This window comes from Cynocephalus volans, chromosome 7 (assembly GCF_027409185.1).
Source record: "Cynocephalus volans isolate mCynVol1 chromosome 7, mCynVol1.pri, whole genome shotgun sequence".
NCBI lineage: Eukaryota > Metazoa > Chordata > Mammalia > Dermoptera > Cynocephalidae > Cynocephalus > Cynocephalus volans.
In genome coordinates this window covers 42,033,722-42,048,692 of record NC_084466.1, presented here as the reverse complement: position 1 = coordinate 42,048,692, position 14,971 = coordinate 42,033,722, and the positions used below count along the sequence as shown (strand labels likewise).

The following is a 14,971-nucleotide window of genomic DNA, read 5'->3' as shown; positions in this document are numbered from 1 at the left end:
GATATTTGGGATTGTTGGTGAGGAGTTAGGCCCTAAAGTCTGTATATAAACCAATGTCATGAAATAATTAAAACTGTTTTTGTAAAAGTCACTTATATTTCCAATAAATGCATATTTATGTGGATATATATATACATATATATATACATGTATTTATGGCTATATTTTTTATATATTTAAACTTAGTATGGAACTTATTTTTGGTTTGGTATTTTGTTGTTGATGATATAAAATAAAACACTTAGTTTTCTTTTGTATAATATACTTTCATATAAAATAAAAAAATAAGAAAATAAATGTAGCATTATACTCCCACACCACAGAGAGACTGGGACTTTTGAGGCATCAGCATTTTCACTTCTCCCATCTCTTGTTTGCTCCAGAGAAACTGAGCTTAGCATCACTCTGAATAATGAAATTGTTTTCTCTCTCTCTCAGCAAATATGGTTGGGTTTCTTGAGTAATATATATAGTTAATATTACTCCAGTGTAACAGATTAAATTAAATGTTCTTATCCACTTGGATATTCATTCACAAATTTTGCTATCACTATTAAATCATCTCTTGGTGGGTGTTCCATTATGTGCATACATCATTATTTACAAGGGTACATTTATATTTCTGAAACAGTAAGTGCTGTGTGTTACTGAAAGTATTATTTAAAAGTCAGGCATCAAGATTACATGAATGTGAAACACTGCTAACTTACAATTCTTCAAAAGCTTTGGTATTAAATAAAAATAACTCCTATAATGCTAGAATATCAAAGAATACTTTATACACATAACAATGTCCAAAAAGTTCAAGTTGATACGGAATATGTAAAATATTAATAGTAGAAAAGAACCATGAAAAAGCAAATAATAGGCTTACTAACGATGTCAGAATGAAAACAGCAATTTATTTTGGATTTTTTTAGTAATATATTGGTATAGTTTCCAAGAAGCAAGAAAATATTTTCTGTTATATTTTTCATGCATACTTTTTTTGCAAGACATATTTCATAATACTGGCATGCGAATCTCTTAAACATAGATGTACATTGGCTACAGCAGCTCTATTTATAAATAGTTAAAATAGGATATGTTCCAAGTGTACATCAATAAGAGAATGGATAAACAAATTGCTAGTAAGTAATTAAAAAGAATAAACTAGTGATATGCACAACAACAGGAATATATTCCCTAAATATTATGCTGATTAAAACAAACCTTAGATAAAAGAGTACAAAATATGTGATTCCATTTATATGAAGTTCAAGAATAGCCAAACCCAATTTTTACTGGAAAAAATTCAAAGGAATGGTTGTCTATGGAGATGTGGAAAGGGGGATTGACTGGAAATAGATATGAGGTAACTCTCTGGGGTAATGGTAATACTCTATATTGTCTTAGGGGTTTGGGGTACATAATGTGTATGCTTTTGTCAAACTCAAAGGATCACTTATGATTTCTGTATTTCACTAATTATAAATTTTACTTTAAATCTCTAAGCAAATATGAAATCCAGTTCTTCTGTGCATGCTGATGTGTTTAGGATGGAGTGTATTAATGTCCACAAATTTGAAATGCATTAAAAAATTGATGGATGAGTAGAATAATAGATGGATAAGTGTGTGATAAAGTAATGTAGCATAATAGTAGCAATATATCTAGATGAGTATGTATGCTCACTGTCTGCTTCTTTTGACTTTTTTTATATATTAGATTTTTTATAATTTGTCGAGAAAACAAACATAATTAAAATCAGCTGTTTTCAATGTAACTGATTTGGTAACACTACTGAGAAGACAGGGATAGGAGGATTTTAAAGTAGCATTAGACCAGCAAAGGAAAGGGGGTAAAATGAGAAAGACAAACATAAGATAAGGTATGTGTCTGGGAAGAACTGCAATTAGTGTGGCCCTTCAAATATGAGGAAGCGTGTGTAAAATTTGATAAGGACCAGAAGTATCATACAAAGACATTTTGATGCAAAGAAAACAGCAAAAACTTGCTGGTTAAATTGAAATAGTCGATAGTGAAGAACAGATGTTGCTCGGACAAAGAATATTGGGCTCTACTCGGGGGATGGGAAGGTTAATGATGGTTTTTATCTTATATATATGTGTTTTTTTAATTTATATTTTTTATTATAAAGACCATGCTATAAGTAGTGATAAATTAATTTGACAATAGTGAGCTGGGCTGGTTGGACTGGAGAGGGACTGGAGTTAGGTAGATCATTATCTAGCATGTTTATGTGTTTTAATATCAAATAAGTCCACTTGAGAAGCACATGCATTATCCCAGTCCTGCAGGCATAAGATGACAGAGCTTCAACTAAGGTAGTGGGAATATTGATATACATCAGACAGCCCTTGCTAACTGATTAGCTATGGAGGGCAGGGCAAATTTGATGACTAAAGGTTGAAGCCAAGTTAGATGAAAATATTGCTGATAGAGTAGATTCTAGATAGGATAGTAATAGCTTTTTTATAGTATTTTTTAAGTTCTTCTTATAGTAGGAAATGCATGACCTTGTGTTGAATCATACAACTTGCATTTGACAATTATGCTATGTATTATAGCCTGGATTTATTTAGTTACAGAAAAATAAAATGTTTATATTTTGTATTAAAAAGTTGCTTTTTGCATTATCTCACTTCTACGTGGAATCAAAAAAAATCAAACTCATAGAAGCAAAGAGTAGAATGGTGCTAACCAGGGGCTGTGGGAGAAGAGGGGGGACTGGGGAGATGTTGGTGAAAAGATACAAAATTTCAGTTAGAAAGAATAAATTCATGAGATCTATTATAAAACATGGTGACTATAGTAAACAATGTATAGTATACTTGAAAATATCTGGGAGTGTTGATCTTAAGTGTTCTCACCACAAAAAATAATAATTATATGTGGTAATACATGTTAATTAACCTGATTTAGCTATTCGATAATGGATACATATTATAAAACATTCTGTTGTATACCATAAATATACACAATACTTATTTGCCAATTAAAAAATAAATAAAGTTTGCTTATCTCACATGCATGATTTATTCTTTGAGGAAAGAATATACCCATGAAAGTCAAATTTTTCAAAAATAGTGTTTTAGATCACTTATAATGTGACCTTTATAAATTTGTATTCATGTACATAAATTTTCTGGATGTTTAAGTATATATATATATATGTATGTATGTATATGTATATATGTATGTATATATGTGTGTGTGTGTGTGTGTGTGTATAGACATTTAAAAATACTAATTGCATGGCTCTTCATACCTGTCCTTACAATAAAAGTTTAAAATGTAGGCTAAATTTTACACAATGTCTGTTATATTACATTTTGAAGATATGTTATTAAAAGGTAAAGCTGATCAGAAATTGATCACACAGGAAATATGAAAGTTGAGAGAAATAGCAAAATACTTATAATTTTGTCTGCATAAAAATTAATTTAAAAACCATAAAAGGGAAATAGATATAACAGAAAATTTTTTTTCATTATCTACTTTCTTATATTTCTAATGTGTTTTCTATAATAATAAAGTAAGGTTTATTTTGCTAGCCTGGAATTTTTTTATTCGCCCACTGCACTAGAGAACTAGTTCTAAGCCAGTAAGTAAAATCTTAAAGAAAAAACGATTTAATAATATTTAAAATACATCAGGTTTTTATGCTGGCATTTTTTTAAAAAACGTTAATCTCAGCATCTCTCATCATTAATAGATTAAATATGGTGAAAGAGTAGAAAAAAACACAGATTTTGGAATTACACAGATTTTAACTTTATCTTAGCTATCCACTAAACAGTGGAAATTAAGAAAGTCTCAACCTCTGTCAAAATCAAAATAAGCAAAATACTCTCAACATATGTTTGTTGTAAGAAGTAAATGGACTTTACTATATGGCGGTGCTTGGAAGTACTGTAGGTATTTAAAATATATGTCATTGATGAAATAATTTTATTATTTCCAAATTACCAGTTATTGAGGACAAATATCTTAGATCCATAATTTTTTTTTTTTTTTTTTCTGCTTGAAGGGTCCTATGGGGAAAGTTACTTAGGTAACAGCAATCTTCTGTTTACCTTTGCTGTTTACATCTTTGTATCTTCAAAATATCCCAAGTAAATTGGAATTTCATTTAATATAAAGTTTATATTAATAGATAGTATATTAAACAGTACCTGAAGCCTAATGTTATATGCATATATGTGAGATTTGTCCATTTTGTACATCCAGTATGATAAATTAAATTAGTTGTAATTCAAGATTAGCAGATGTTTACTGAAAGCATACAAGTAAAAATGTTTTCTAAAATTAGGAATATTTTTTTCCAAGTTGCTTTTAATTTGGATAAAGGAATTAATCTATTTCAGTAGAATAAATAAGTGTTCACAAATTTGTACTTGTAGTTCTGAATATTTGCTAATGATCCCTGAGATTTAGGACACGTATCAATTTCTATTCAGGCTCTGCATTTTGAGTTACATTTGCTATTAGGAGAATGTGTAGAATTTGATCAAACTGCTAATGAATAATCATCTACCTTGTAATTAGAGCTGTTCTAATTTAATACATGATATAATTTAATGCCTTGAGATAAGATTACTTCTATTTTAGAGATGTGGAAGTTATATCTGAATATAGTACTACCAAATTTGTGAATACTTCAAGATTATTCAACCATTTTTCAAATATGTAAAATGTCTGAAAAAATTTAGGTTGCTAATAGTTTAATTATAAACAAAATACCTACTTTAAAAAAATTATATGACATACAACATGTAAAATAATCTATAGAGAAAAATTCAGGATAGAAAAGAAACAGGAAGCTTCTGTTTGTTGGATAATAGAAGATTCATGCTCAAATACCCCTAATTATAATATCAGTACATCTGGGCAAATTGCAACAATAACATTATTTTTTGCATTGCTGGACTTAAATGCAAGTAGAAATCTTTAAAAGCACAGCCAAATAGCTGAAAAAATACTGAGGTGAAATTTGGGAGGGAGCCAAAGGCATAAGGAAGCCAGAATTTTTGCAGGGGCAGACATCTATACCAATGAATTGGAACATTGGCCTTGGGTCCAATACAAGGTGGGAGAACAAGGAACCGGACTCACTGCACTGAATCTGGGTCACTGAAGAGGGCTGACATGGCCTGAAGTCATTGGTGCCCCTGGTTCTTGTTTGAAGCAAACTCATCCTCACTACAGAAAAACATCTTCAGTTTAAACTCTCAAAAGTCCCAAAAGTAAAGGAAATTGACTATGACTTCAAAATATTACCCAACACATAAAGAATCAAACAACATGAACGAGAGTTGTCAGAAACAACAAACAATAGATTTAAATCCCCAAGATTTTAGGTGCTGGAGTTATCAGGTTCAAGATATTCAATAAAAATGTGAAATAGTTAAGAAGTAATAGATGAAAGGAAAAAAAAAAGCAAGTAAGATAAGAACATCAAAATTATCATATAAATCAGAAAAACGTATTCAAGAAGTTTCAGAAATCAACAGTGTTGAAATTGAAAACATGCAGAGGCCTCTGCTTTTAACTATGGTGTATTAGCTTGTATCAAACTACCTCCACAAAAGCAACTATAAAGCTTCAGTTTTAAATGCAAATATTAGCTGTTTTAAGACATTGGAGACTAAAAAAGAGAGCTAATGCTTGAAAGTCCAAAAAAGACAAGATGTGAATTGAAATGAGCCCAACATTCATTGCCATTTTTCTCTTGAGAAATGGCTGGTTCACAAGCACTCTAGGTTGAGAGGCTTTGCCATTTGTAGTCTCATGGGGCTGGGGAGACACAAGTTGTAGTTCACGGCAACCAAAGCAGTCAGAACTTGAGACTCAAATCCCTCAGAAAAGAGAATGGAATGGCAGGGCCTCATTGCTTGCTTTCTCTGGGCACTTGCTGATTTCTAAGACATGTATGACAAGAAGCAGAAATCCAGGCAGAAAATAGAAGCTAAGATGTTAAACTTAGCTTATGAATAGTTCTAAGTCATAGTTCCGTGTTGAAACTAAGTAGAGCTAGTTCTTTTAAGACAAAAATAAAATGGCATATGGAATATTATGGTGTGTGGAATACACATGGATTACTATTCAGCAATAAAAAGAAATGGTATCTGATCATTTACAGCAACATGGAGGGAACCCATCATGTTAAGTGAAGTAAGGCAGGAACAGAAAGACAAATACCACATGATCTCACTCATATGTGGAATCTAAAAAGTAGTTCTTGTAGAAGGGGAAAGTAGTAGAATAATGGTTACCAGAGGCCAGGAGGAAAAAGGGTGGCAGGGAGAAGTGGTGGACTAAGGGGTACAAAACTATGCTATCTGCCCTAAATGAAGCATTGTTCAGTGCCTTCGGTTGAATGTCCCCCCAAAACTTAGTCCCCACTGGGACAGTGTAAAGAGGGCGGGAAATCCTGTGATGGAATTGAAAGGTGAGGCCTTGAAGAGGTGATTAGAGTGTAGGACCGGGCAGTAGTGATTGGAGTAATAATGGTTGTCAGGGGCGTGGTTCTGAGGGCTTTAAAAGAAGAGAAGAGTCTGTCTTTCTCTCTCTCTCTGCTTCCACCATCTAGTAATATGAGACCCCAGGGTCACCATCGCTACCACCAGAAGGAATGTAGACTTCCCAGCCTCAGAAACTATAAGCAATAAATTTTGTTTTCTTTATGAATTACCCAGTTCCAAGTATTTTGTTGTAAGCAACAGAAATGGACTAATACACTCAGTATATGCACGTGTTGAAACATCACACTATACCAACAAAAATGTACAAGTAAATGTTAACATAAAAGTTAAAATAAAAAAATAAATAAAGGAAGAAAGAAAATGGCATTCAGGGCCCACCAAGGACGAGTGGTCCTGGCATACATATTGAAAAAAAGCAAAAGAGGAGTAAGACAGCCCTCACAAATACTAAATCTTAGTCTCAAATCATCAAATTCTCATTTGGAAGAAACTGTTTTTTCTGAGTGTCTGTCTAAAGGAAAGTAAACTTTGTTTCAAAAAAAAAATTATGTTATCTAGAATCTGTACATATTTTCTTATACAATATTCATCATTCTTTCAGAAATTGCTAGGCATGTTATGTTATCTACTAATTATTTACAGCAAACCTGTAAGGTATTAAAATTATTTCTTTTAAAATAAAATGACAGGAGCTGTTTCTACTGAACTTCATACTATGTGGTATAGCTAGCACATTAACTCAAGAAACTGAAAATATGTAATAATTAAAACAGAAGAAACTAATTTATCATTATACATTATTATATACATGATAAAATACATAAACATATTAAAATGCAAAAATATCCAATCACTATTACAAAGGGAAATACAATGTATTGACAAGAACTTGGGGGCTCATTATACCATTCTTTCTACATTGTCATGTTAGAAAATGTTCATAATAAAAAGTTTTTTAAGACAAAATTTTTGACAACGCAGTGAAACTGATGATACTATAAATTCTTGTATTCTTTCTAGAAAGAAATCAGTTCATAATCACAATAGCTCTACCTTTCTACCAACTAATTTTCATCTACAAATCTGTTTAAGGAAACACTAACAGCTTAGGATAAGCTTTTTATATATGCAGATACTAGTGGTAGCATTATTTATAGAAAAAATAATTAAATCCCACCAAAGTGCTTAATAATAAGGTTAATCTCAAATAAACTGTGGCATTTCCATTTGAATAAAGAATTAGTTCATACTTATAATAATCAATGGGTACAAAGCCACGCTATCTATTCTAAGTGCATCAAGGTACAGTATATATGCATGGATTGAAAAAAATACACTATACCCCACAAACATGTACCAATAAATGTTAAAGTAAAAAAAAAAAAAAGAATCAGTCAGCTATTTGAAATGATGTGTTTCAAAAATCTAATGAAATATAAATTCACACATATAAATAATGAATAAAAGCAACAAAAATAATGTCAAGTATGCTAATAAATCCAAATATACCTACATTTAGGTGCCTATCTGTATAATGTCAGAGAGAGGAGGAAAAATATAAATAGATGTATCTTTATGCAAATGTACATGTTTGGCTATGTTTGGATACACAGACACACAGACACACGCACACACACACAAACACACACACACAGAAGTTTTAGAAGGAAAACATAACATTTTATTAACAATAGTAACAATGATTATATTTAGGTTATAAGATCATAGTTGGTTTCTTTTTTCCTATCTATGCTCCTGTATATTTATATGCTTTCAATTTATTTTTATAATTAGAGTGAAATTAATGCTATCATCAAAAACATGCTATTTATATGAGTATAAAACAGTACTATTTCTATGTCTATGGGATTTGTCTAATAATTAGCCAACACCAGAAAAAAAAAATCCAACAGAGATATTTTGAAACAAATATTTAAACACCAAATTTTATTTCATAGATAACATGAATCACACATAATGAGTGTAAGACAATTCAAACACTTGAGAGTGAGCAATTATTGTTCTACCTTTAAATCAACATTCTAAAGGATTTATTATAATGCCTGTCTTATTTATAATAAGTTTCTTATTGAAACAGTATAAAATTTATTGATACACTTTACTCCATTGATTTAAGTCTGCAATTAATTTCAGTTGTTTACACCACAAAAAAAGTTCTCTTTGAAAAAATAGTTTTTGTTATTTATTGCCTTTTTAAAACTGTATTTAATTTTATATGTCCTTTAATCTCTCTTTCATAGTAGGACAAATATTAATATATTAATGATTGTAATTTGCCTTAAAATATCCTATAAGTTACTACATTCTTATAGATTTACTTTTCAGTATTTTTCAGTTAGGACTGTGAATTAAAGCATACTTTTTGAAACACACTGCTGCAACCTTCTGTTTATGACTCATTTCATTCATCATTTTTGAATATTGTTTGAATTGGCCTAACAGACATTTACATTATGCATCATGGTACTCATATAAATGTCATTTACATGAATATCTTATTGTCTTATGTTGCTTTGCCTCCCACGGATTTGTCACCCCTTTTCCCCTGGGTGATGGAGCCACCAAAGATTACTCAAAGCCCATCTCTTTTGAGCAGTGAGAAGCCCCAGAAAGGAGTTAATCTCCTGGAACCCTCAAGATAGAGGCATTCCTTCCATTTGGGAAATTAACCACGAGTTGGTGTTCCCTTCCTGCATTTATTCTCCAGACCAGGAAGTTACAGGAAGAGACATAGGTGGGGTTTTGCTAAGTACAGTTTAACAAGTTTTATAATAGAAGCTGGTAACATTCAGTAAAAACAAGTCAGATGACATTCTGCTAGGCAATTAAGTGATCCACTAATAAAGGCTTGATTTAGCCGACATTCCTTTTCCCCCTAACAGCTTTTTAGTAACTTTACATATCAGTTAGTAACTTGTCTGTCTTAGAACCAGCAACCTTGCTGTGTTACAATTCTTATCTTGCAACAGAGATTCAATAGCCTCGGGGAAGTTTCCTGTCCTCTGCAAGGTCAATATTTGAAACTGCAGGGCTCTGGAAAACCAGGCCCTGTGAGGTATATTTGCTTTATGAATCCTCTACAGTCTTATCCCCTTTCCTGTATCACATCACTATTATTTTATACAATTATTATAGTCTCATGCTTCCAAAATTCCTCGGCTGCTTGGCCTTGATACATAATGCAATTAGGAAGGTTAGTCCAGGTTACTTCTGAGTCCCCTGATAGTCCCTTCGGTATAAAACAAACATGTTAGAATGCTTTGTTGTATTGATTTAGCATCTTTACATACTCCATCTCATTTAATTATTTTCATTTTGACAGAAATAGAGTGTAATGCTGAGATTTTAAATGACACTCCTGCATTTGAACAAGCATCTCTAATTTCAAAGACTGCCTTCTCCACTAAGAACATTACCTGCCTTCAGAGATGCTGGAGTTCCAAATCAAAATAGAACCTCTGAGTATTTTCAGTAAAGTCTGCTTGTGTCTTTCCCCATGATCATGCTTTCTTTCTTTTCCTCGCTGGCTATAGTCCAACCATAATGGACTTCTCTACATTCCTTGAAGATGACGTACTCCTCCAGCTCTAAAACTTCACATCTGAAGTACCTGCAGTCTTTTACTTACCATGATCATCCTCCCACTCCAATAATTTGCTAAACTAATTCCTAATAATACTTTAGATTTCAGTGGGAAAAAAAAAATGACCACAGAAAACATTCTTTGTACTTCTGTACTTTTCTATGCTAGTCTAGATTTGTTATCCATGCATTATACTTATTGCACATGAAATTCCCTTCTTGCACCATTAATTTTATCCATAAATATTTTGTTTACTATTTGTTTTCCCAGGTAAAGTTGGCAGCTCCATGAGACAGGGATCATATTTATGGTGTTCAATACTCTATAACAGTTCTTTTTTTTTTTTTTTTTTTTTTTTTGTCATTTTTTTCGTGACCGGCACTCAGCCAGTGAGTGCACCGGTCATTCCTATATAGGATCCGAACCCGCGGCGGGAGCGTCGCCGCGCTCCCAGCGCAGCACTCTACCGAGTGCGCCACGGGCTCGGCCCTATAACAGTTCTTAATACAGAGTCTGGCGCGCGCACGCACACACACACACACACAAATGTGCAAAAGATGTGCATCATTATTGAATGCATGTATCTGTGAATATAAGAAGAAAGTGGAGGAGAGAAAAATTCTCTATCTTTTCATAATATCTGCAGAACATCTTCAGAGGTTGTTATCCATAGTTTATCAACCCCTTGAGATACCTTTATCCCAACAATCATGGAAATGAAGAGGAACCTAGAAAAATATTTACATAACCCTATATAAGGCATAATATAAACACGTCAACGATTCCAAAAAAACACACTGAAAATATTGTGTAGTTCTTAAAATTTGGAATGCAAAGTCAATTCTCAGTTTTTGCTACATTTTCAAATTTTTATTTCTCTCTTACTTGTTATGTATTTTTTTATTTGTATTCCCTTTAACTCATTACCTTTCAAGAAAAGAGAACACAATTTAAGACAAAAATTTTAATGCCTATTTACAGGTAATGCAAGTTAATAAGGTGTAGAAAGCATTCTCTAGCAGTAAAAACATGATGCAAATACAAGGGATTTGCTTGAAAATGTCCAACTTGCTCTTTAAATCTCTTGAACAATTGGGTTTCTATAAGTTTCTCTGCTTTTCCATCTTTTTGTTTTAGGTTTGGTGTTAGATTTTATCTAAGGTTATAAAATATATCTAACATACAGTTTTTATACTGTTAATCATATGGATATAATTCACAAAATTTTCCTCAAATAATATTTTTATTTACTGCGTTATTGTTGTTTTAATCAGGTATAATTTTTTAAGCTCTCCTTTATTCTTACACTTTGTTAAGCCTCTACCTTACTGGATAAGAGTAACAAAAAATTGTTGGTAATGTTAAATTCTAAAATGAAGGAGATTCAGGATCCTTAAGAAAGTTACATTTTTAAAGAATTTCTTCAAACCAAAAAGACTACTGTGTAAATTTAGAGAAATTCAAATTCTGGCAAACAGTTTAATTCAATAGTATCCATATTCTCTTATTCTTTCATGCTATAACAATTGTATTTAAAGACACCAGACTTCGCCACTTCATAAGCGAGTGAGTATTACTGAAACAATTATCTAATGGTTAAACAGAATTAGAAGAATACAAGTTGCATAAAGTTGAATTTCTGCTTGCATATTTTTGCAAATTAGACAAATGTTTGACTTAGTCACTTAAAAACTTATCCAGAGAGAACTTTCTCATAGTGTTAAATACTCTGGGAAGATCAATTAAGTGATATAATACATTAAGCAGGTCATAAATTCAGGCTAGTCATGCTCTTTGTTTCTTTAATAGTACCGTGACTTTTTTACTAATATCAATTTATTGTTTAATATTCAATCCTAGTCACAAGGTAACCATATTTAATATATATTTTTTATTTTAGAAAAAAAATTATCCTGTGCAGATTTCCAAGTGAAATTAATTTTATATGGTCATTTTTCTGAGGAATATCATGTTCTGTAAAAACAAATAGCACTCATTTAAATTTGATAAACACACACAAAGCCATATTTATTAACCTGAGACTTGGATGAGTATGTTTATTGAAAGTCACTGAAAATTAGCGTATTTATTTATTTTAAAAGGTAAAATTAACCTATCACAGCATTATAATATAGTTTGCAGACTTCTGGTCTAAGAGAAGGCAAACTATGTCATGTGGTACATGTTTTTTGGTATTTATTACTCTCATAAGGATAACATGAGTACCGGTTAATAGCTTTGTTATTGCAGCTTGAATGAATTTTCTTTGGCCTGTTAGTGTAATTTCTAACTATTTTCTGGTCTGATTTTTATCTGGTATGATAGTTTCTGTTTTACCACTTTAAAAAAGAGTTTTAAACCACTATCCTTGTTTTTGAAAACTTCTAAAATGTTCTTCTAAATAATGGCATATGTTAAAGAAGGAGTGAAAAATGAAGAAGGGGGGGGATGGGAGGTAGAGAGATTGATATCATTTCCCTAGTTCTTAAAGCAACACGTTATCTACCATGTTTAACTAATAGTTATGTTTTATTTTGTCTTTTCCATGTTTGCTGTAATTTTATTTGACAATTGCAATACTCACTGGTCTTGAATTAAGTAGAAATAGCAAGTTCCTAGAGCTGAGGACATGGTATAAAGCAAGTGCTAAATGAGTGTGTCTTGAATGAATGAAGTAAGGAATAAATGAATGAGTGACAATGGCTACAACTCATTTTCATTAAACAAAAGCTAAGCTTGTTACTAGGAGCAATGTTAGGTTTTCTCAATAGTTCTTATGTTATAATGTGTTAGGATAGCCTAAGAAGCTAATTATTTCTTCAAGTAGAAGGAGGGAAAATATAAAACAAAGATTGAGAGACGATGTTTAATGGCTTTCTGTGGTTAAAGTCATTATAACAACTTTGTACATTAAAAAAAGTTATATTTTGAGTTGGTGTCTATATTTATGGGCAATTGTTGTATTAGTCAGGGTTTTCTAGAGAAACAGAACCATAGGATATATATATAGATATACAAAATGGGATTATCATGGGAATTGGCTCACATGACATGGACGTCAATGGTAATCCATGAGGTCTTATGATTCTCCAGCCTATAAGCTGGAGAATTGGAAAGCCAGTGGTGCAATTCAGTCTCAGTCCCAAGGCCTGAGAACCAGTGGAACCAGTGGTGTAATTTTCAATCCAAAGCCGAAGGCCTGAGAACCTGGGGGTCCACTAGTGTAAGTCCCAGAGTCAAAAGGCTAAGGAACCTGGAGCTCTGATATCTCAGGGCAGGAGAAGATGGTTGTCCCAGCTTTGAAAGAGAGGGTGAATTCTCTTTTTCTCTTCCCTTTTGTTCTATCCAGGACCTCAATGGATGAGGCCAGCCCACTTTGGTGAGGGTGATCATCTTTACTCAGACTGCAGACTCAGATGCTAATCCCTGCTGGGAAGACCCTCACAGACACACCCTGAAATAATTTCTTGCCTGCTCTCTGGATATCCCTTAACCTAGTCAAATTGACACATGAAAGCAACCATCAAAATCACCATCCAGAGATCTGTCCTTTGGAAAAGAAACTAACCTACATGGATGAGATTCCATTTTGCTTTAAAGAAGTTTAGTTACTGTATTCTAAGGTTTAGCACCTTCTCCCAGTACATATATTCTTTTTACAAGTGCCTATATCCATCTCATGCTGCGAGAAACATTTTGCCCTTTTACCTTTTTGATTTGCTATATACCTGTAATGGAATTTTAGTCTTTTAGTCATTTTCAAATGTTAATACTCTAGTGCCCATTTTTTTTTTTTCAAAAGATCAACGAATCAAAAAGTTGGTTTTTTGAAAAGATAAATAAAATTGAAAAATCATTAGCATGGCTAACAAAAAAAAGAAGAGAGAAGACTCAAATAACAAAAATTAGAAATGAAAAAGGCGATATTACAACTGATTCATCTGAAATACAAGGAATCATTCGAGACTACTATAAACAACTATATGCCAACAAATTTGAAAATCTGGAGGAAATGGATAAATTTCTGGACACACACAAGCTCCCAAAACTGAACCGTGAAGACGTAGAAAGTTTGAACAGACCAATAACAATAAAGGAGATTGAAGCTGTTATCAGAAGGCTCCCAACAAAGAAAAGCCCAGGACCAGATGGATTCACAGCAGAATTTTACCAAACAGTCAAAGAGGAATTGACACCGATTCTTTACAACTATTCCAAAAGATTGAAACGGACGCAAATCTAGTGCCCATTTGATGTGACAGTTACTAGAAATCAAATTCCCAGGAAATAGGAGTTACACTTTTCAAAAAATTAAACCATGAAGACCATTTACTAGCCACAGGATATCTGTTTGACAGATAGAAAATGGTAATATGTGCCATTCTCTTGATCATATAAAGTTTTTCCATTCAGCTTCTATTTTTGAATCACAGTTCACAATGTTTGGAATAAGTTTTGTCTCTTTATTCTAAATTTTTAATAGCAAAGTTCTTTTAAAAGAGGTTGAGTATGTGATCATACTCTATTTTTGCCAATTGCACCTTTTTACATGTACTTGAAATAGTATGGCTAATTATATCACTATTTAGACACAAAATATGAAAATTACATTATTACTTTTTTCATGTTATTTTGTGTACTTGTTCAAGAAAATTAAGATACACATAAGAAAGTCTGAAGAAGACAAATATTTACGGAAAATTTTTCAATAACTCTAGAAAAGTAAGAACAAAATCTTCAAATGCATATGTTCAGTTTTTAAGCAAATCATTCACTTTCTTTTAAAGGACTAAATTGGTAAGCACAGCTAAATTTGTAAATTACAATTTCCATCATTATTGCACTCATTTATAATTGTGAATTTTTCTGGCTTCTATGT

The 14,971-nt window shown here is 32.1% G+C and overlaps 1 protein-coding gene across 2 annotated transcripts in view; it reads right to left on the bottom strand.

Annotated features, from left to right (window-relative positions):
• Positions 1 to 14,971, bottom strand: part of KLHL1 (kelch like family member 1) — a 373,250-nt gene that overhangs the window by 107,206 nt on the left and 251,073 nt on the right. The window lies entirely within an intron of this gene.